The sequence below is a fragment of the Pseudorasbora parva genome, chromosome 21 (genome assembly GCF_024679245.1).
Source record: "Pseudorasbora parva isolate DD20220531a chromosome 21, ASM2467924v1, whole genome shotgun sequence".
NCBI classification, from domain to species: Eukaryota; Metazoa; Chordata; class Actinopteri; order Cypriniformes; family Gobionidae; genus Pseudorasbora; species Pseudorasbora parva.
In genome coordinates, this window is record NC_090192.1 from 38,667,553 (window position 1) to 38,687,887 (window position 20,335).

At 41.1% G+C, this 20,335-nt stretch overlaps 1 long non-coding RNA gene across 1 annotated transcript in view; it reads left to right on the top strand.

The window, feature by feature from the left end:
- Positions 1-2,331: 2,331 nt before the first annotated feature.
- The window catches only part of LOC137055869 (uncharacterized), a 70,840-nt gene continuing 52,836 nt past the window's right edge, over positions 2,332-20,335 (top strand). Inside the window, exons 1-2 of the long non-coding RNA XR_010900104.1 lie at positions 2,332-2,419; positions 3,517-3,705. This is a non-coding gene — a long non-coding RNA (uncharacterized lncRNA). The remainder of the gene's footprint in view (positions 2,420-3,516; positions 3,706-20,335) is intronic.

The window sequence follows — 20,335 nt, forward strand, 5'->3', positions numbered from 1 at the left end:
GAAAGGTCAGAACTTACCGAGAATAAGTCAGCCATGTAAAAGCGACATCCCAAACCGACCGTCTCTGCCTCTGAACCGGGATCTTTTTGAGCAACAACAAAAACGGGGCGGGCAGATTCACTTTGCTTTTCAGATTAAAATTTACTTAGTATTTTTAGGTGAATGTGCTGTGACTATAAAACATTAAATACTATTTGTAAATATATAGTAAAATGTACTCTCTCTTCTCAGTTAATTTATTACATTAATAAATTGTGTACATTTTACATAAGATATATAGTTCCAACTTAATCTTGATTTTACAATGTATAAATTACATGAATTAATGTAATAGATTTTACAATACCACAAAGTCATTTTTTTCAGTGTAGATTTAATAACCCTTGAAAAAGTATGAGAAATAGTATGAGGCATTCTGGATAAGAAGCCGAATGAAAATTGAGATCCATTCAACTTGGTGAGTCAGTATTATATAATTAGTTATAAAAAAATTATAGACAGAGAAAAGACAGAAAATGTATTTTTGGCTTATGTGGATGAAAGACAACAACTCCCAGAATTCACTTGCTTCGCTGCCCTAGAGGCCTTGGCTTGTCAGACTAATGAAAAACGGACTCAAGAGAACAATGAGAGAGAAACAGGACGAGATACACTCTATTATATTTACATAAAGTAAATATAAACTGGTTTAAATTGAGTTCACTAGAGATAAATATAGCCAAGGACTTGATCATTAGTGGGAATAAAGTACGTTTTATTGAAGGGTTAGGCCTTTGATGGATATCATAGAGAGACGGTTTGAAGTTTTAAATATGGGAACATTTATTGATGGTAAATTGACATTTGCTAAAATGTTGATTGTGTTTTTAAAATAGCAATGCAGAGATTATATCTGATTGGAAGTTTACAACATTTTGGTGTGTCAATATTTTTAGAGATGGTTAATAAGAAATATAAAAAAATAAGAGTGTTATATTAATATTGCTAGTGCCTTTGTAGTAGAACCACAGACAATTGAATTACATTTTTCAAACACAAGAGTCAAACAAAACGCACAGGTTATCTCCTCCCTTTCATCCAATTTCACCTTGTACCATAAAAAAGAGGTGTAAAAAATAAGGTGTATCAAATGTAAATTGTGCCAACTGCCATTAGAATCTTAAACACTGGGATCTGAGTGTGAGAGATTATTGTGTTACTTTTGTATTCATGTGTGATGTTTTTTTTTTTTTTTTTTGATGAAGACAAAAACAAATTTCCACTTTTGGTCAATAAAGTAGGCTAACTAAGAAGCAAACATTGTAATACAGTGCCTTTGAATTGATACCTACCATACATTCTAGTTGTTCAATGGTATGATGCTACGCTCAGCGCTCAGGACAGGTCCAACAGAACCGGCAAAACACAAGAGCCTGAATCTGAATCCAATTTTGATGTTCTGTTTAGAGTAACAAAATAATACCAAAGTAAAAAAAAAAAAAAAAAAGTGAAACCTTGCCCCTTTGAGAGTCAAAGTTTCCCTTTTGATCGCCGCGGGGCCCCCGCTAACGCGATCTCTACCGAGGGGGACCCAGCCTAGAACGCGATCTCTACCGACACAATTCACATGAGCCTCATAACTAGACGAAATGAGAGAAACAAAACAGAACACAAGCAGGCAGCATTGTTCCATCTTTGTTAAGTGGTGTAGAAACTCTCAACTAATGGTTCACCAGTTCTGTTCTGAATCTTTAATTTGACAATATTAAAGAAAATAGGTTTGAGAATTTACTCAAACAGTAGCAGCTAATGTTCTGATACATGGTATTCCACACAAATCAAGTTTGTTGGAGAATGCAAAGACTCTCAGCAACCTCTAGTGTCAAACTGAAAACTGCACACTACCGGAGATGCTTTGCTCTGCAGCAGTCAGTCAGAGAACATGGGTAACATGAAGTGACGCACAGAACTTCTATATTCACAAAAGATAACATCCTCGCTTTTTCTGCAGAATGCATCATGCTGTGAACAATGCTCTGTATAGGCTACGCACTGAATACATCGACTTATCACTGTTAGTATGCTACTGAATAATGCATCGCATTTTCAGAATGAGCTGGATGAAACATCAGCTGTGATTTTGAACATCTTTTTGATCTATTGTTTGTTTGGACTGACAACCGGTTGGACATTTTTAAATGTATGTACCATTTATAGTCATTGTCCTGGCCCTGCCAGTTGTATTAAGTCAAGGGACCTCTAAAGGCTATTTGGAATATAGCAGGAAGTTTGAGGAGTGTGACCTCATTAATGAGGGACGATGATGTCATTATATTCAGACTCAATCTGACTGTGAGTCAGAGACACCATGAGGTTGCACATGTTGTGGGCTTCTTAGGCCAAGGAAATTTTCTGTTTGGAGTTTGATGGGGCATTCTTTGTGAGTTTTGCTGATTTTGTTATCTTTAAGTTAAATGCATTTTGTATAATGAAATTTGATGTATTATATTGTTTGAAATAGCCTGCATGTTTTTCATGGTTTCATGTGATCTGTATCATGTATCTGTAAACATTATTTTTATTAACATTAACAAAGGTGAAAACATGCTGTAAAATGTACTATCATTAGTTCATGTAAATGAATGCATTAAATAATGTTAACAAACCATTTTACTATTGTTTTTAAATATAATTTCTCTAGAATGTTAAGTAGTGCTGTCCCATCTCAAATGTATTTATTTATTTATCCTTTATTTTACTAGGATAGTCCCATTGACATATAAAATCTCTTATAGATGGCAGGGAGTCCTGGCCAAAATGGGAGCACAGAAAGTTTCACATAAACAACATACAAACATAAAAACATTTCAGAATCTTTCATACACTTTTGTCCAGCACTCAAAATAACAACCAAATCTACTTAACAAAACACACACGTTTCCCTTAAATTGGTCAATAAGAGATTTTTCAAAACTTTTAAAGAGGGGAGTGCTTCTATCATTATTATACTCTGAGAAGGCATGAGCATGAAGAGAAGGCAGTTTTACCAAGCTCTGAACGTACTCTAGGAACCTTTAAAAGCAATTTAGCGCTAGATCTAGTGCTCTAAGTACAGGTGTAATACGATAAAAGACGACAAATATAAATTGGTAGTTTTCCTATAACAATGCCTTGGCAAAAAACATCAGCATGTGTATTTTTCTCCTTTGAAACAAAGAAGTCCAACCCACCAATTCGTACAAGTTACAATGACGAGTGCGTGAAGAGTCACTCGTCACAAAGCGCAACGCAGCATGGTATACACATCTAATTTTTTAGAGAAGATGAACTTGCATGCATATAAATCACATCACCATAATCTAATACGGAGAGGAAGCAACTTTGAACTTTATCTTAAAACACTGAGCAAGTTCCCATCGTAAGTCCACAAATGTAGCCTAGTTTCACACAAAAAAAGGCTTGACTAGTTCTGAGCTTTAGGTGTACCAGGTCTGGGACATCATGCGCTGTAGTGTAATTCTCTGATCTTTGATGCAGAAACCTGAGCGAGGTGAGATGTGATCGGTCCATCAGGTGCGGATGCCGTGTCCCGCCGCTCTGTGACAGAGACAGAGTGCCTGTTCCGGAGCCGCTCAGCCTCACAGGACGCGTGACGACTCTCAGACACTCTGGAGGAGCATCTGAATTTCACACTCAGAAAGAAGCAGCCCGTCACTTCTGTGTCAGGTAGACTTACAGGCAATCAATCACCTTCTCTCTCTGATTTCCCCCCGCTATTGTTTGGTCTCATTTTGAACCTTTCAGAGTGAATTCTTTCTAATTAAATTTGTAAGTTGAAGAGGAAGAAGAAGGAAAATGCAGAATAGAGATCAGATCCAAATAAAACCCTGCTTATCTCACGCTCGTGAATTATGAGAACTAACAGGGAATTAAAATGTAGAGGATGCGTTACATCAGGATGTTGTCGGATGGACTTTTATGGGTGATGAATTTCACATGATGTAACACCAAATCCTTTAACTCCCAGGTGTGACTGCAATGGAGATTCAAATATTTTGACCTGGTTTGACTGCCAGGGCTCAGTGTAAGCCAGAGTTTGGCCTTTTAAGTAGCTGTTATAAATGTGCCCTAGAATTTCCTTCTCCTTTATCATTTTTTCTTCTTTTATCTCTTGAATTCTGTCAGAAAAAAGGTACAGTGCTGTCACTGTGGCAGTACCCTAAGGTACAAAACCAAAAAGGTACTAATGTGTACCATTTAGGGGTGAGTAAGGTGCAAAGATGTACCTTTGTGCCTTAGGGTACCACCCCAGTGACAGCACTTTACATTTTTTTCTGGGCTTAAGCCTTGTCTGTGAAACTGGGGGCTATAATACTAAAATAATTAGAACTCAAATTAGTAGTTCATGTTCATGTATTGCTTTATATGTTGGACAGCTGTGCAATTAAACTGCTGCAACTGTGGTATAATAAGCCTGCTCTGTCTTAGATGGGCTGTTCCTGCCAGGGCAAGTAAAGAGTTCCTATTGACTGCAATGCTTGTCTTTAAATTTCAAGTGAAAATATTTTTTTTTTGATTGTTGCATGCTTTTGAAATTCTGCAGACAAGATATAAAACTTCAATTTTTTTTACTCTTTTATTAGTTGCAAAATATTTTATCGACTGTGATTGGAACCCCTTAAATGATGGATTATCAATGGGTTACGCACAGAATTATTCATGCAAACTATCATGTGAGAGCATAGGTGGGATTTTCGTTTTAATCTGTTGAAACTCAGTGTAATGATCTATTGATGAGTCTATGAATACTGGAGGAGGAAGATCAACGTTGCGGGGAATGCCCCAGTCTAGAATGATTGACAGCGCGCAGCTAACCTGCCTCTTGTTGATTTCACTGTACCTCCGTTTAATCGATTCTTGTATTATAAATGAAGGTATGTTCCTGTTCACATCTGTGCACAAACACTGATAAATAAGTAAACTATAGAGAAATATGGTTGTGCCGCATGATTGGAAAAAAAATTTACACGTTGAAGTTCAAAGTTTACTGCTGAACTGAAATGCAGATTGTTTTTGTGTATCATATTGTCATCGAGAATATGGCCACATTTTTAATACTTCTTTAACCTTTAATGTTGAGTGGAAGCTTCTTTGCTCCAGAATGACAGCAGTCATATATAGCAGTCATATATATATATGTCTTTATTCATTTAACCATTTACATTTTATACTTTCTACAACATATATAAAAAACAAACGAGTTGATTGTTCTTGCGATAATTAATTAGGTATTACTTTGATTGAATAACTTTTTTAGACTTTAGGCAAAATCTCAAAAATCTATCCCCCATCTGGACACTCAATTAAAAAATATCGTGTGATCAGTGCAAGGAAAGATAACCATTTTTGTGAAAATAATTTATTGCCCAATAACACAGTAATTTTACAAAAATAAAGCAAATTGTACAATCAATTTTAAATTAGTCTGAAGCAATAATCAAGTCAAGATTATGACCATAAACAAAAGCCATTATTACAGGTACAGCAAATAAAAGGTTCTTTTTGCACACAAAAATAATTTATAAGTTATAAGTAACAAATAAGTTATAAGTTCCCCATTTTTTAATTTTTTTTAAATATGAAAGTAGTGTGACAATAAATATGACAAAAAGACAATAAATATGACATAAAAAGACAATGCATATGACAAAAAAATCAAAAAAGTTTAAACTAGAGGTAATTTTGGAAATAGAAGATGGAACAGGCTCTGAGAAGTGAAATAAGCAACATTTTCAAGAAACAGCGCAGATCTTGGACTCTGGACTTGGATCATTATTTTTTCTGTAAGTAGAAGAAAGAATATGGCTCAGTGTAGGGTATGATGTTGCAAAACAATATTTTAATGTATTTAAAATGTACATAATCTGTTGTAAGTGAAAAAGAAATAAGCATACAGGTTATTGAATGATATTTACCTGAGCTCCCTTCAGACTCATGGATGTGGAAGTGCTGTTATTAACCTTTAGAATAAAAATACATAATCAGAATGAATAATGAAAGAATTATCACTTATAACATGATACATGTTAACTGATAAGTCTTCTCTTATTTTGATGTACGTCAACAACGTTTATGCAAACAAACAATATCCTTTAGCTTAAAATAATAAACATGCGTTACAATAATTTACTTAAAACACTTTGTCAGTATTATGCTTAATATATATATATATATATATATAGATAGTATGTATGTAACAAATATTGTATGTTTTGTATTTTTTATTAGGGCTGACAAGCAATTGAAATTTCCAATCCAATTAATTGATGTGGTGATTATTTAATATAATTAATCGCAAAAAAAGAGAGTCATTATTGTGTTAAATTAGAAAACCACTTTAGAAGTACCTTTAGAAAAAATATATTATTTGATTCAACATAATATTTATTAAACATAAACATTTAGGCATCAATGTTCATGAGGGTGGGTAAATGATGACAGAATTGTTATTTTTGGGTTTTTTAATTCAGGAATAAAGTAACTGTCTCTCTTTATGAAGAGGCCATTGAATAATTGGTTCACCTGATTGATTCTCTCAAAACGTGGATCCCTTAGAAAAAAAGCACTGCGGTATATATATACTCCAAATTAACTTCTTATTTATTGAACAGTTTATATTAAAGTCGTATTGTATAAAATCTATTTCACATTTAAATTTGTGCTATTCGGGTCAAAAAGAGCAAACTTGTGATTTTAAGTAACTATATCATAATGTAAATATTTGACAAAAATATGCCTTGATGAATTTTAGGGGCGTTCTAACTACATCCTTTAGACAACAGCATGCAGAGAGTTGTTGCTTCACCACCAATCGACTGTCTGGAATTTAAGATGAACTACGTAGGTCTGGGCATGGCGGCATGCATTAAAAACTTTAATTCAAATTTTCCAAATTCATTCAATTAATGAGTGAAAATGATAGCTCAATGTTTTATATATTTTATGTAAAATATTAGCTTTTTCATCATTTTGAAGTTTTAAATTTCTCTATTGTATTGTCAGTATTTGTCATGTTTTATGTTGTTTTGGTTCTGTTGTGGCCTCGCTTGTGGTGATTTCTGTTGTTGTTGTAACCACAGTTGGAGTACTTTCTGGAGTTGTTGTGCATATGGTCATACTGTCTGTTGTAGTAGTACCTGCAGTTATGATCTCAGGTGTGGTGCTATTCGGAGTTGTGTCTGTAGATGTACTTTCTGTTGTTGTAGCCACAGTTGTGGTGCTTTCTGCTGTTGTGGTCTCAGTTGTGGTGCTTTCTGGAGTTGTTGTGCCTGTTGTTGTGCTTTCTGCTGTTGTTGTCTCAGTTGTGGTGCTTTCTGCTGTTGTTGTCTCAGTTGTGGTGCTTTCTGGAGTTGTTGTACCTGTTGTGGTACTTTCTATTGTTGTGGTCTCAGTTGTGGTGCTTAGTGTTGTGGCCTCAGTTGTGCTGCTTTCTGCTGTTGTGGTCTCAGTTGTGGTACTTTCTGGAGTTGTTGTGCCTGTTGTTGTACTTTCTATTGTTGTGGTCTCAGTTGTGGTGCTCGGTGTTGTGGTCTCAGTTGTGGTACTTTCTGGAGTTGTTGTGCCTGTTGTTGTACTTTCTATTGTTGTGGTCTCAGTTGTGGTGCTTGGTGTTGTGGTCTCAGTTGTGGTGCTTTCTGCTGTTGTGGCCTCAGTTGTGGTGCTTGGTGTTGTGGCCTCAGTTGTGGTGCCTGGTGTTGTGGTCTCAGTTGTGGTGCTCGGTATTGTGGTCTCAGTTGTGGTGCTTTCTGCTGTTGTGGTCTCAGTTGTGGTGCTTGGTGTTGTGGCCTCAGTTGTGGTGCTTGGTGTTGTGGTCTCAGTTGTGGTGCTTTCTGCTGTTGTGGTCTCAGTTGTGCTGCTTGGTGTTGTGGCCTCAGTTGTGGTGCTTGGTGTTGTGGCCTCAGTTGTGGTGCTTGGTGTTGTTGTCTCAGTTGTGGTGCTTGGTGTTGTGGTCTCAGTTGTTGTCATTTCTATTGTTGTGGTCTCAGTTGTGGTGCTTGGTGTTGTGGCCTCAGTTGTGGTGCTTGGTGTTGTGGTCTCAGTTGTGGTGCTTTCTGCTGTTGTGGTCTCAGTTGTGGTGCTTGGTGTTGTGGCCTCAGTTGTGGTGCTTGGTGTTGTGGCCTCAGTTGTGGTGCTTGGTGTTGTGGCCTCAGTTGTGGTGCTCGGTGTTGTGGTCTCAGTTGTGGTGCTCGGTATTGTGGTCTCAGTTGTGGTGCTTTCTGCTGTTGTGGTCTCAGTTGTGGTGCTTGGTGTTGTGACCTCAGTTGTGGTGCTCGGTGTTGTGGTCTCAGTTGTGGTACTTTCTGGAGTTGTTGTGCTTATTGTTGTGGTCTCAGTTGTGCTGCTTTCTGCTGTTGTTGTCTCAGTTGTGGTGCTTGGTGTTGTGGTCTCAGTTGTGGTGCTTTCTGGAGTTGTTGTGCCTGTTGTTGTACTCTCTATTGTTGTGGTCTCAGTTGTGGTGCTTTCTATTGTTGTGGTCTCAGTTGTGGTGCTTAGTGTTGTGGCCTCAGTTGTGCTGCTTTCTGCTGTTGTGGTCTCAGTTGTGGTACTTTCTGGAGTTGTTGTGCCTGTTGTTGTACTTTCTATTGTTGTGGTCTCAGTTGTGGTGCTCGGTGTTGTGGTCTCAGTTGTGGTACTTTCTGGAGTTGTTGTGCCTGTTGTTGTACTTTCTATTGTTGTGGTCTCAGTTGTGGTGCTTGGTGTTGTGGTCTCAGTTGTGGTGCTTTCTGCTGTTGTGGCCTCAGTTGTGGTGCTTGGTGTTGTGGCCTCAGTTGTGGTGCCTGGTGTTGTGGCCTCAGTTGTGGTGCCTGGTGTTGTGGTCTCAGTTGTGGTGCTCGGTATTGTGGTCTCAGTTGTGGTGCTTTCTGCTGTTGTGGTCTCAGTTGTGGTGCTTGGTGTTGTGGCCTCAGTTGTGGTGCTTGGTGTTGTGGTCTCAGTTGTGGTGCTTTCTGCTGTTGTGGTCTCAGTTGTGCTGCTTGGTGTTGTGGCCTCAGTTGTGGTGCTTGGTGTTGTGGCCTCAGTTGTGGTGCTTGGTGTTGTGGTCTCAGTTGTGGTGCTTGGTGTTGTGGTCTCAGTTGTTGTCATTTCTATTGTTGTGGTCTCAGTTGTGGTGCTTGGTGTTGTGGCCTCAGTTGTGGTGCTTGGTGTTGTGGTCTCAGTTGTGGTGCTTTCTGCTGTTGTGGTCTCAGTTGTGGTGCTTGGTGTTGTGGCCTCAGTTGTGGTGCTTGGTGTTGTGGCCTCAGTTGTGGTGCTTGGTGTTGTGGCCTCAGTTGTGGTGCTCGGTGTTGTGGTGCTCGGTATTGTGGTCTCAGTTGTGGTGCTTTCTGCTGTTGTGGTCTCAGTTGTGGTGCTTGGTGTTGTGACCTCAGTTGTGGTGCTCGGTGTTGTGGTCTCAGTTGTGGTACTTTCTGGAGTTGTTGTGCTTATTGTTGTGGTCTCAGTTGTGCTGCTTTCTGCTGTTGTTGTCTCAGTTGTGGTGCTTGGTGTTGTGGTCTCAGTTGTGGTGCTTTCTGGAGTTGTTGTGCCTGTTGTTGTACTCTCTATTGTTGTGGTCTCAGTTGTGGTGCTTTCTGCTGTTGTAGTCTCAGTTGTGGTACTTTCTGGAGTTGTTGTGCCTGTTGTTGTACTTTCTATTGTTGTGGCCTCAGTTGTGCTGCTTTCTGCTGTTGTTGTCTCAGTTGTGGTGCTTGGTGTTGTGGTCTCAGTTGTTGTGCTTTCTGGAGTTGTTGTGCCTGTTGTTGTACTCTCTATTGTTGTGGTCTCAGTTGTGGTGCTTTCTGCTGTTGTAGTCTCAGTTGTGGTACTTTCTGGAGTTGTTGTGCCTGTTGTTGTACTTTCTATTGTTGTGGTCTCAGTTGTGGTGCTTAGTGTTGTGGCCTCAGTTGTGCTGCTTTCTGCTGTTGTTGTCTCAGTTGTGGTGCTTGGTGTTGTGGTCTCATTTGTTGTGCTTTCTGCTGTTGTTGTCTCAGTTGTGGTGCTTTCTGGAGTTGTTGTGCCTGTTGTTGTACTTTCTATTGTTGTGGTTTCAGTTGTGGTGCTCGGTGTTGTGGTCTCAGTTGTGGTGCTTGGTGCTGTGGTCTCAGTTGTGGTGCTTTCTGCTGTTGTGGTCTCAGTTGTGGTACTTTCTGGAGTTGTTGTACTTTCTATTGTTGTGGCCTCAGTTGTGGTGCTTTCTGCTGTTGTTGTCTCAGTTGTGGTGCTCGGTCTTGTGGTCTCAGTTGTGGTGCTTTCTGCTGTTGTGGTCTCAGTTGTGGTGCTTTCTGAAGTTGTTGTGCCTGTTGTTGTACTTTCTATTGTTGTGGCCTCAGTTGTGGTGCTTTCTGCTGTTGTTGTCTCAGTTGTGGTGCTCGGTGTTGTGGTCTCAGTTGTGGTGCTTTCTGCTGTTGTGGTCTCAGTTGTGGTGCTTGGTGTTGTGGCCTCAGTTGTGGTGCTTTCTGCTGTTGTGGTCTCAGTTGTGGTGCTTGGTGTTGTGGCCTCAGTTGTGGTGCTTGGTGTTGTGGTCTCAGTTGTGGTGCTTGGTGTTGTGGTCTCAGTTGTTGTACTTTCTATTGTTGTGGTCTCAGTTGTGGTGCTTGGTGTTGTGGCCTCAGTTGTGGTGCTTGGTGTTGTGGTGCTTTCTGCTGTTGTGGTCTCAGTTGTGGTGCTTGGTGTTGTGGCCTCAGTTGTGGTGCTTGGTGTTGTGGTCTCAGTTGTGGTGCTCGGTATTGTGGTCTCAGTTGTGGTGCTTTCTGCTGTTGTGGTCTCCGTTGTGGTGCTTGGCGTTGTGGCCTCAGTTGTGGTGCTCGGTGTTGTGGTCTCAGTTGTGCTGCTTTCTGCTGTTGTTGTCTCAGTTGTGGTGCTTGGTGTTGTGGTCTCAGTTGTGGTGCTTTCTGGAGTTGTTGTGCCTGTTGTTGTACTTTCTATTGTTGTGGTCTCAGTTGTTGTGCTTTCTGCTGTTGTTGTCTCAGTTGTGGTGCTTTCTGGAGTTGTTGTGCCTGTTGTTGTACTTTCTATTGTTGTGGTTTCAGTTGTGGTGCTTTCTGCTGTTGTTGTCTCAGTTGTGGTGCTCGGTGTTGTGGTCTCAGTTGTGGTGCTTTCTGCTGTTGTGGTCTCAGTTGTGGTGCTTGGTGTTGTGGCCTCAGTTGTGGTGCTTGGTGTTGTGGTCTCAGTTGTGGTGCTTTCTGCTGTTGTGGTCTCAGTTGTGGTGCTTGGTGTTGTGGCCTCAGTTGTGGTGCTTGGTGTTGTGGTCTCAGTTGTGGTGCTTGGTGTTGTGGTCTCAGTTGTTGTACTTTCTATTGTTGTGGTCTCAGTTGTGGTGCTTGGTGTTGTGGTGCTTTCTGCTGTTGTGGTCTCAGTTGTGGTGCTTGGTGTTGTGGCCTCAGTTGTGGTGCTTGGTGTTGTGGTCTCAGTTGTGGTGCTCGGTATTGTGGTCTCAGTTGTGGTGCTTTCTGCTGTTGTGGTCTCCGTTGTGGTGCTTGGCGTTGTGGTGCTCGGTGTTGTGGTCTCAGTTGTGCTGCTTTCTGGAGTTGTTGTGCCTGTTGTTGTACTTTCTATTGTTGTGGTCTCAGTTGTGGTGCTTTCTGCTGTTGTAGTCTCAGTTGTGGTACTTTCTGGAGTTGTTGTGCCTGTTGTTGTACTTTCTATTGTTGTGGTCTCAGTTGTTGTGCTTTCTGCTGTTGTTGTCTCAGTTGTGGTGCTTTCTGGAGTTGTTGTGCCTGTTGTTGTACTTTCTATTGTTGTGGTTTCAGTTGTGGTGCTCGGTGTTGTGGTCTCAGTTGTGGTGCTCGGTGCTGTGGTCTCAGTTGTGGTGATTTCTGCTGTTGTGGTCTCAGTTTTGGTACTTTCTGGAGTTGTTGTACCTGTTGTTGTACTTTCTATTGTTGTGGCCTCAGTTGTGGTGCTTTCTGCTGTTGTTGTCTCAGTTGTGGTGCTCGGTCTTGTGGTCTCAGTTGTGGTGCTTTCTGCTGTTGTGGTCTCAGTTGTGGTGCTTTCTGAAGTTGTTGTGCCTGTTGTTGTACTTTCTATTGTTGTGGTCTCAGTTGTGGTGCTCGGTGTTGTGGTCTCGGTTGTGGTACTTTCTGGAGTTGTTGTGCTTTCTATTGTTGTGGTCTCAGTTGTGGTGGTTGGTGTTGTGGTCTCAGTTGTGGTGCTTTCTGAAGTTGTTGTGCCTGTTGTTGTACTTTCTATTGTTGTAGTCTCAGTTGTGGTGCTCGGTGTTGTGGTCTCGGTTGTGGTACTTTCTGGAGTTGTTGTGCCTGTTGTTGTACTTTCTATTGTTGTGGTCTCAGTTGTGGTGCTTTCTGGAATTGTTGTGCCTGTTGTTGTACTTTCTATTGTTGTGGTCTCAGTTGTGGTGCTCTGTGTTGAGGTCTCAGTTGTGGTGCTTGGTGTTGTGGTCTCGGTTGTGGTACTTTCTGGAGTTGTTGTGCCTGTTGTTGTACTTTCTATTGTTGTTGGCTCATTTGTGGTGCTCGGTGTTGTGGTCTCAGTTGTGGTACTTTCTGGAGTTGTTGTACCTGTTGTTGTACTTTCTATTGTTGTTGTCTCAGTTGTGGTGCTCGGTCTTGTGGTCTCGGTTGTGGTGCTTTCTGCTGTTGTGGTCTCGGTTGTGGTGCTCGATGTTGTGGTCTCAGTTGTGGTGCTTTCTGAAGTTGTTGTGCCTGTTGTTGTACTTTCTATTGTTGTGGTCTCAGTTGTGGTGCTCGGTGTTGTGGTCTCTGTTGTGGTACTTTCTGGAGTTGTTGTGCCTGTTGTTGTACTTTCTATTGTTGTGGTCTCAGTTGTGGTGCTTGGTGTTGTGGTCTCAGTTGTGGTGCTTTCTGGAGTTGTTGTGCCTGTTGTACTTTCTATTGTTGTGGTCTCAGTTGTGGTGCTTTCTGGAGTTGTTGTGCCTGTTGTACTTTCTATTGTTGTGGTCTCAGTTGTGGTGCTTTCTGGAGTTGTTGTGCCTGTTGTTGTACTTTCTATTGTTGTGGTCTCAGTTGTGGTGCTCGGTGTTGTGGTCTCAGTTGTGGTGCCTTGTGTTGTAGTCTCAGTTGTGGTGCTCGGTGTTGTGGTCTCAGTTGTGGTGCTTGGTGTTGTAGTCTCAGTTGTGGTGCTCGGTGTTGTGGTCTCAGTTGTGGTGCTTTCTGCTGTTGTGGTCTCGGTTGTGGTACTTTCTGGAGTTGTTGTGCCTGTTGTTGTACTTTCCATTGTTGTGGTCTCAGTTGTGGTGCTCGGTGTTGTGGCCTCAGTTGTGCTGCTTTCTGCTGTTGTTTTCTCAGTTGTGGTGCTTGGTGTTGTGGTCTCAGTTGTTGTGCTTTCTGCTGTTGTTGTCTCAGTTGTGGTGCTTTCTGGAGTTGTTGTGCCTGTTGTGGTACTTTCTATTGTTGTGGTCTCAGTTGTGGTGCTCGGTGCTGTGGTCTCAGTTGTGGTACTTTCTGGAGTTGTTGTACCTGTTGTTGTACTTTCTGTTGTTGTGGTCTCAGTTGTGGTGCTTTCTGCTATTGTGGTCACAGTTGTGGTGCTCGGTGTTGTGGTCTCAGTTGTGGTGCTCGGTGTTGTGGTCTCAGTTGTGGTGCTTTCTGCTGTTGTGGTCTCGGTTGTGGTACTTTCTGGAGTTGTTGTGCGTGTTGTTGTACTTTCTATTGTTGTGGCCTCAGTTGTGGTGCTTTCTGCTGTTGTGGTCTCAGTTGTGGTGCTTTCTGGAGTTGTTGTGCCTGTTGTTGTACTTTCTATTGTTGTGGTCTCAGTTGTGGTGCTCGGTGTTGTGGTGCTTGGTGTTGTGGTCTCAGTTGTGGTGCTCGGTGTTGTGGTGCTTTCTGCTGTTGTGGTCTCGGTTGTGGTACTTTCTGGAGTTGTTGTGCCTGTTGTTGTACTTTCTATTGTTGTGGTCTCAGTTGTGGTGCTCAGTGTTGTGGTACTTGGTGTTGTGGTCTCAGTTGTGGTGCTCGGTGTTGTGGTCTCAGTTGTGGTGCTTTCTGCTGTTGTGGTCTCGGTTGTGGTACTTTCTGGAGTTGTTGTGCCTGTTGTTGTACTTTCTATTGTTGTGGTCTCAGTTGTGGTGCTTGGTGTTGTGGTCTCAGTTGTGGTGCTTGGTGTTGTGGTCTCAGTTGTGGTACTTTCTGGAGTTGTTGTGCCTGTTGTTGTACTTTCTATTGTTGTGGTCTCAGTTGTGGTGCTCGGTGTTGTGGCTTCAGTTGTGCTGCTTTCTGCTGTTGTTGTCTCAGTTGTGGTACTTTCTGGAGTTGTTGTGCCTGTTGTTGTACTTTCTATTGTTGTGGTCTCAGTTGTGGTGCTCGGTGTTGTGGTCTCAGTTGTGGTGCTTTCTGGAGTTGTTGTGCCTGTGGTTGTACTTTCTGCTTAAAAATTATGTTGTCCAAAGGTTATTAAATATTTCAGCTATAGCTAGCTATACATATTTCAAAAATAAAATGCATGTCCCTCCCCTTCTATTGAACAGAACCATTATGACTTAAGGCTGCTTCATTGAAGTTAGAAGTGCAGTGACAGAACAAGTGAAACTACCGTAAAATGTTGATTGAAAAAATCTGGGTATCGGTAACATCATGAAAAGGAGTTACACCAGAAGATCAGTCTATTATCAATTATTAATCAATCTGTTAATCAGTCTATCAAAACATTCTTTAATAAGACATGTCAACTTGTTTGGATGTGTGCCGTGAGCAGTTTGCTGTACGATTTATTTTTGTGGAATAAGACACCAAATAATAATCTGAACTCATAAGAGCTGTTCAGCCATGCTCAGCCAGATTCTCCTGGACCTCGTGCTTCTTCAGTTGCGGAGCTGAGCGCAAAGTTAAAAAAAATGGACATGCAAAAGCGAAATGGGGTCTCGCGTATTCTGTGTTGACATCATTTTCAGTGTTGGGCAGTATCGTCGCTACAAGTAGTGACGCTACTAGCTTAACTACATTTTTCAATAGCTTGGCGGTAGTGTCGCTGTTTTCTCAATGAAATAGCTTTTCAGTAGCGAAGCTCTTCTGTTGATCAAGTAGTGCGGTAGCGTCCACAGAAGCTAACGTTATATTTTCCCAAGCATTTCTGAGGATCAAGCTCAAATTGGAAACACAACTGATAAGAACGCGGATATAGGTCACTCTCTACGTTCGTTTCTGCCTCGCACAGATGCGTGCGCGAGCCTTTCAAAGTACTCATTTGGCAGTGAGCGCATAAGGACGGGATAGGCGCGTGCACATTCGCACTATCTAGTTGACGTTTTTTTTTCCTAGCACTCAATACGCTGTTGCACGCGCATCATCCGCGTGGTGACAAAAGAGAAACTGCAAAGTTTTAAAATCTATTGTCTCTTGAATAAACACCTCTTGTTAAAAGTATCGGGGTCCAGCCTGGCCACCATGAATGAATGAATGAAACTTGTTTCATGTGTGTGGGAGATAGATCACACACACACACACACACACACACTAAATGTTTTGTTTTTTGCCATGTTGGTACTGTTTGGAGCAGGTCTTAAATATTTTGCTAATGTACTTTCTGGACTGGACTTTTTTTGTACAAGTTGAGTTGTAAATGAACTTACAGTTTGTCCAATATTATTTTGACGATATTATTGTTTATCGCAATCATTTCTTGGCCAATTTATCATCCAGCAAAATTTGTTATTGTGACAGGCCTACTATGACGTAGTTTGTTAGTTTTTATAACACACATAAAAATGGATATGAATGTCAGAAGGATAGTTGATGTGAAGGCTTTCATACAAGGCTCAGCTTACTCTATTTATTAGGTATAATATACACAAAAATTTAAATTCTGTCATCATATACTTACAATCATGTCATTTCACAGTTATTAATTTTTCAGAACTCTTCAAAATACAAATTTCATATGTTTGTCAAGAAACCAGAGAAAGATTTCTGTACCTCCACTTAAAGTCAATTCCTCTCAAACTTAAAAGACCTCAAAAATGTCATAAAAGCATGGTCAAATAAATAAATAAACAAATAAATAAATTGAGTGTTTAATCCAAATCCATGTCTTCTCAAGAGACAAAATTACTTTAAATTATGAAAAGATTTACAAGGACGCAGATAATGAAGTAAATTTGGATGTTCAAATGCTTGTGTGACGTGTGAGAACAACATAAGAACTGTGACGGATTGCATTGATCATCTAAAGCACACAAGCTGCCAGAATGACACTCCTCAAAGTTAAAGCACAAGCATTATTTAAATCACTATATCACTTTTAGTTTTAGTAATATGATTATTCAAAGCATTTTAAATGGTCTTATATGTATAGTGCATAAATAGCAGGAGAGGCAGAACATAGCAAAAAAGGTTTACACAGTGTCAGTGACATTACGGCAGGAAACATATATAAAGCATAACAATCCAATGGGGGGTTATTTGTGTGTCCTGATGATGATAATAATAATAATAATAATAATAATAATACATCTCTCCTTTATTTTGACTTAAAATATCCCAAGAAAGATTTTATTGTGAGATTAGTATTGCAATAGTATTGAATCTTGACATGAGTGTATGGTATCGCCCCTATCAGGGTACAGTGCTCAGAGCACTGGCAACATGTGCCAGTATACAAGAAAAAGTGAGGGTTTGCTACTGATTAATAAAGAGATGTGTGGATACTGTGTGTACGGGCCCACTCCGAACACTGCTCATTATATAAATCATGTAACAGTTAATGATTTTACCTGCAAGATAAATAATTAATTAAAATATCAAATGTAAGATTAACTACATAGGTCTGGGGTGGGGTGTGGTACATTTGTAAATAATTTGAATGCATTATTTTTCCCATATCTAATTAATTAGATAAATGTGTTCAAATAGTCAGCCCCAATTTTAATATATTGTATGTAAAATATTCATATTTTTTTCTTATTTGAAAGTTTTCCATGCCACTGTTGACTGAGTTACCACTAGAAGCTTTAACAAATACTATTGGACTGCTGTTGTGGTACCTGCGGTGGGAATTTCTGTTGTTGTTGTACTTTCTATTGTTGTTGTCTCAGTTGTGGTGCTTTCTGGAGTTGTTGTGCCTGTTGTTGTACTTTCTATCGTTGTGGTCTCAGTTGTGGTGCTTTCTGGAGTTGTTGTGGCTGTTGTTGTACTTTCTGCTGTTGTGGTCTCAGTTGTGGTACTTTCTGGAGTTGTTGTGGCTGTTGTTGTACTTTCTGCTGTTGTGGTCTCAGTTGTGGTACTTTCTGGAGTTGTTGTACCTGTTGTTGTACTTTCTATTGTTGTGGTCTCAGTTGTGGTGCTTTCTGGAGTTGTTGTGCCTGTTGTTGTACTTTCTATCGTTGTGGTCTCAGTTGTGGTACTTTCTGGAGTTGTTGTGGCTGTTGATGTACTTTCAATTGTTGTGGTCTCAGTTGTGGTGCTTTCTGCTGTTGTGGTCTCAGTTGTGGTACTTTCTGGAGTTGTTGTTCCTGTTGTTGTACTTTCAATTGTTGTGGTCTCAGTTGTGGTACTTTCTGGAGTTGTTGTGCCTGTTGTTGTACTTTCTATTGTTGTGGTACTTTCTGGAGTTGTTGTGCCTGTTGTTGTACTTTCTGCTGTTGTGGTCTCAGTTGTGGTACTTTCTGGAGTTGTTGTGGCTGTTGTTGTACTTTCAATTGTTGTGGTCTCAGTTGTGGTGCTTTGTGTTGTGGTCTCAGTTGTGGTACTTTCTGGAGTTGTTGTTCCTGTTGTTGTACTTTCTGCTGTTGTGGTCTCAGTTGTGGTGCTTTCTGCTGTTGTGGTCTCAGTTGTGGTACTTTCTGGAGTTGTTGTGCCTGTTGTTGTACTTTCTATTGTTGTGGTCTCAGTTGTGGTACTTTCTGGAGTTGTTGTGCCTGTTGTTGTACTTTCTGCTGTTGTGGTCTCAGTTGTGGTACTTTCTGGAGTTGTTGTGGCTGTTGTTGTACTTTCAATTGTTGTGGTCTCAGTTGTGGTGCTTGGTGTTGTGGTCTCAGTTGTGGTGCTTTCTGCTGTTGTGGTCTCAGTTGTGGTACTTTCTGGAGTTGTTGTGGCTGTTGTTGTACTTTCAATTGTTGTGGTCTCAGTTGTGGTGCTTGGTGTTGTGGTCTCAGTTGTGGTACTTTCTGGAGTTGTTGTGGCTGTTGTTGTACTTTCTGCTGTTGTGGTCTCAGTTGTGGTACTTTCTGGAGTTGTTGTGGCTGTTGTTGTACTTTCTGCTGTTGTGGTCTCAGTTGTGGTGCTTGGTGTTGTGGTCTCAGTTGTGGTACTTTCTGGAGTTGTTGTGGCTGTTGTTGTACTTTCAATTGTTGTGGTCTCAGGTGTGGTGCTTTCTGCTGTTGTGGTCTCAGTTGTGGTGCTTGGTGTTGTGGTCTCAGTTGTGGTACTTTCTGGAGTTGTTGTGGCTGTTGTTGTACTTTCAATTGTTGTGGTCTCAGTTGTGGTGCTTTCTGGAGTTGTTGTGCCTGTTGTTGTACTTTCTATCGTTGTGGTCTCAGTTGTGGTACTTTCTGGAGTTGTTGTGGCTGTTGATGTACTTTCAATTGTTGTGGTCTCAGTTGTGGTGCTTTCTGCTGTTGTGGTCTCAGTTGTGGTACTTTCTGGAGTTGTTGTTCCTGTTGTTGTACTTTCAATTGTTGTGGTCTCAGTTGTGGTACTTTCTGGAGTTGTTGTGCCTGTTGTTGTACTTTCTATTGTTGTGGTCTCAGTTGTGGTACTTTCTGGAGTTGTTGTGCCTGTTGTTGTACTTTCTGCTGTTGTGGTCTCAGTTGTGGTACTTTCTGGAGTTGTTGTGGCTGTTGTTGTACTTTCAATTGTTGTGGTCTCAGTTGTGGTGCTTTGTGTTGTGGTCTCAGTTGTGGTACTTTCTGGAGTTGTTGTTCCTGTTGTTGTACTTTCTGCTGTTGTGGTCTCAGTTGTGGTGCTTTCTGCTGTTGTGGTCTCAGTTGTGGTACTTTCTGTAGTTGTTGTGCCTGTTGTTGTACTTTCTATTGTTGTGGTCTCAGTTGTGGTACTTTCTGGAGTTGTTGTGCCTGTTGTTGTACTTTCTGCTGTTGTGGTCTCAGTTGTGGTACTTTCTGGAGTTGTTGTGGCTGTTGTTGTACTTTCAATTGTTGTGGTCTCAGTTGTGGTGCTTGGTGTTGTGGTCTCAGTTGTGGTGCTTTCTGCTGTTGTGGTCTTAGTTGTGGTACTTTCTGGAGTTGTTGTGGCTGTTGTTGTACTTTCAATTGTTGTGGTCTCAGTTGTGGTGCTTGGTGTTGTGGTCTCAGTTGTGGTACTTTCTGGAGTTGTTGTGGCTGTTGTTGTACTTTCTGCTGTTGTGGTCTCAGTTGTGGCACTTTCTGGAGTTGTTGTGGCTGTTGTTGTACTTTCTGCTGTTGTGGTCTCAGTTGTGGTGCTTGGTGTTGTGGTCTCAGTTGTGGTACTTTCTGGAGTTGTTGTGGCTGTTGTTGTACTTTCAATTGTTGTGGTCTCAGGTGTGGTGCTTTCTGCTGTTGTGGTCTCAGTTGTGGTGCTTGGTGTTGTGGTCTCAGTTGTGGTACTTTCTGGAGTTGTTGTGGCTGTTGTTGTACTTTCAATTGTTGTGGTCTCAGTTGTGGTGCTTGGTGTTGTGGTCTCAGTTGTGGTACTTTCTGGAGTTGTTGTGGCTGTTGTTGTACTTTCAATTGTTGTGGTCTCAGGTGTGGTGCTTTCTGCTGTTGTGGTCTCAGTTGTGGTACTTTCTGGAGTTGTTGTTCCTGTTGTTGTACTTTCAATTGTTGTGGTCTCAGTTGTGGTGCTTTCTGCTGTTGTGGTCTCAGTTGTGGTGCTTGGTGTTGTGGTCTCAGTTGTGGTACTTTCTGGAGTTGTTGTTCCTGTTGTTGTACTTTCTGCTGTTGTGGTCTCAGTTGTGGTACTTTCTGGAGTTGTTGTGGCTGTTGTTGTACTTTCAATTGTTGTGGTCTCAGTTGTGGTGCTTTCTGCTGTTGTGGTCTCAGTTGTGGTGGTTGGTGTTGTGGTCTCAGTTGTGGTACTTTCTGGAGTTGTTGTGGCTGTTGTTGTACTTTCTGCTGTTGTGGTCTCAGTTGTGGTGCTTTCTGCTGTTGTGGTCTCAGTTGTGGTACTTTCTGGAGTTGTTGTGGCTGTTGTTGTACTTTCTGCTGTTGTGGTCTCACTTGTGGTACTTTCTGGAGTTGTTGTGCCTGTTGTTGTACTTTCTGCTGTTGTGGTCTCAGTTGTGGTACTTTCTGGAGTTGTTGTTCCTGTTGTTGTACTTTCAATTGTTGTGGTCTCGGTTGTGGTACTGTCTGGAGTTGTTGTTCCTGTTGTTGTACTTTCAATTGTTGTGGTCTCAGTTGTGGTACTTTCTGGAGTTGTTGTGCCTGTTGTTGTAC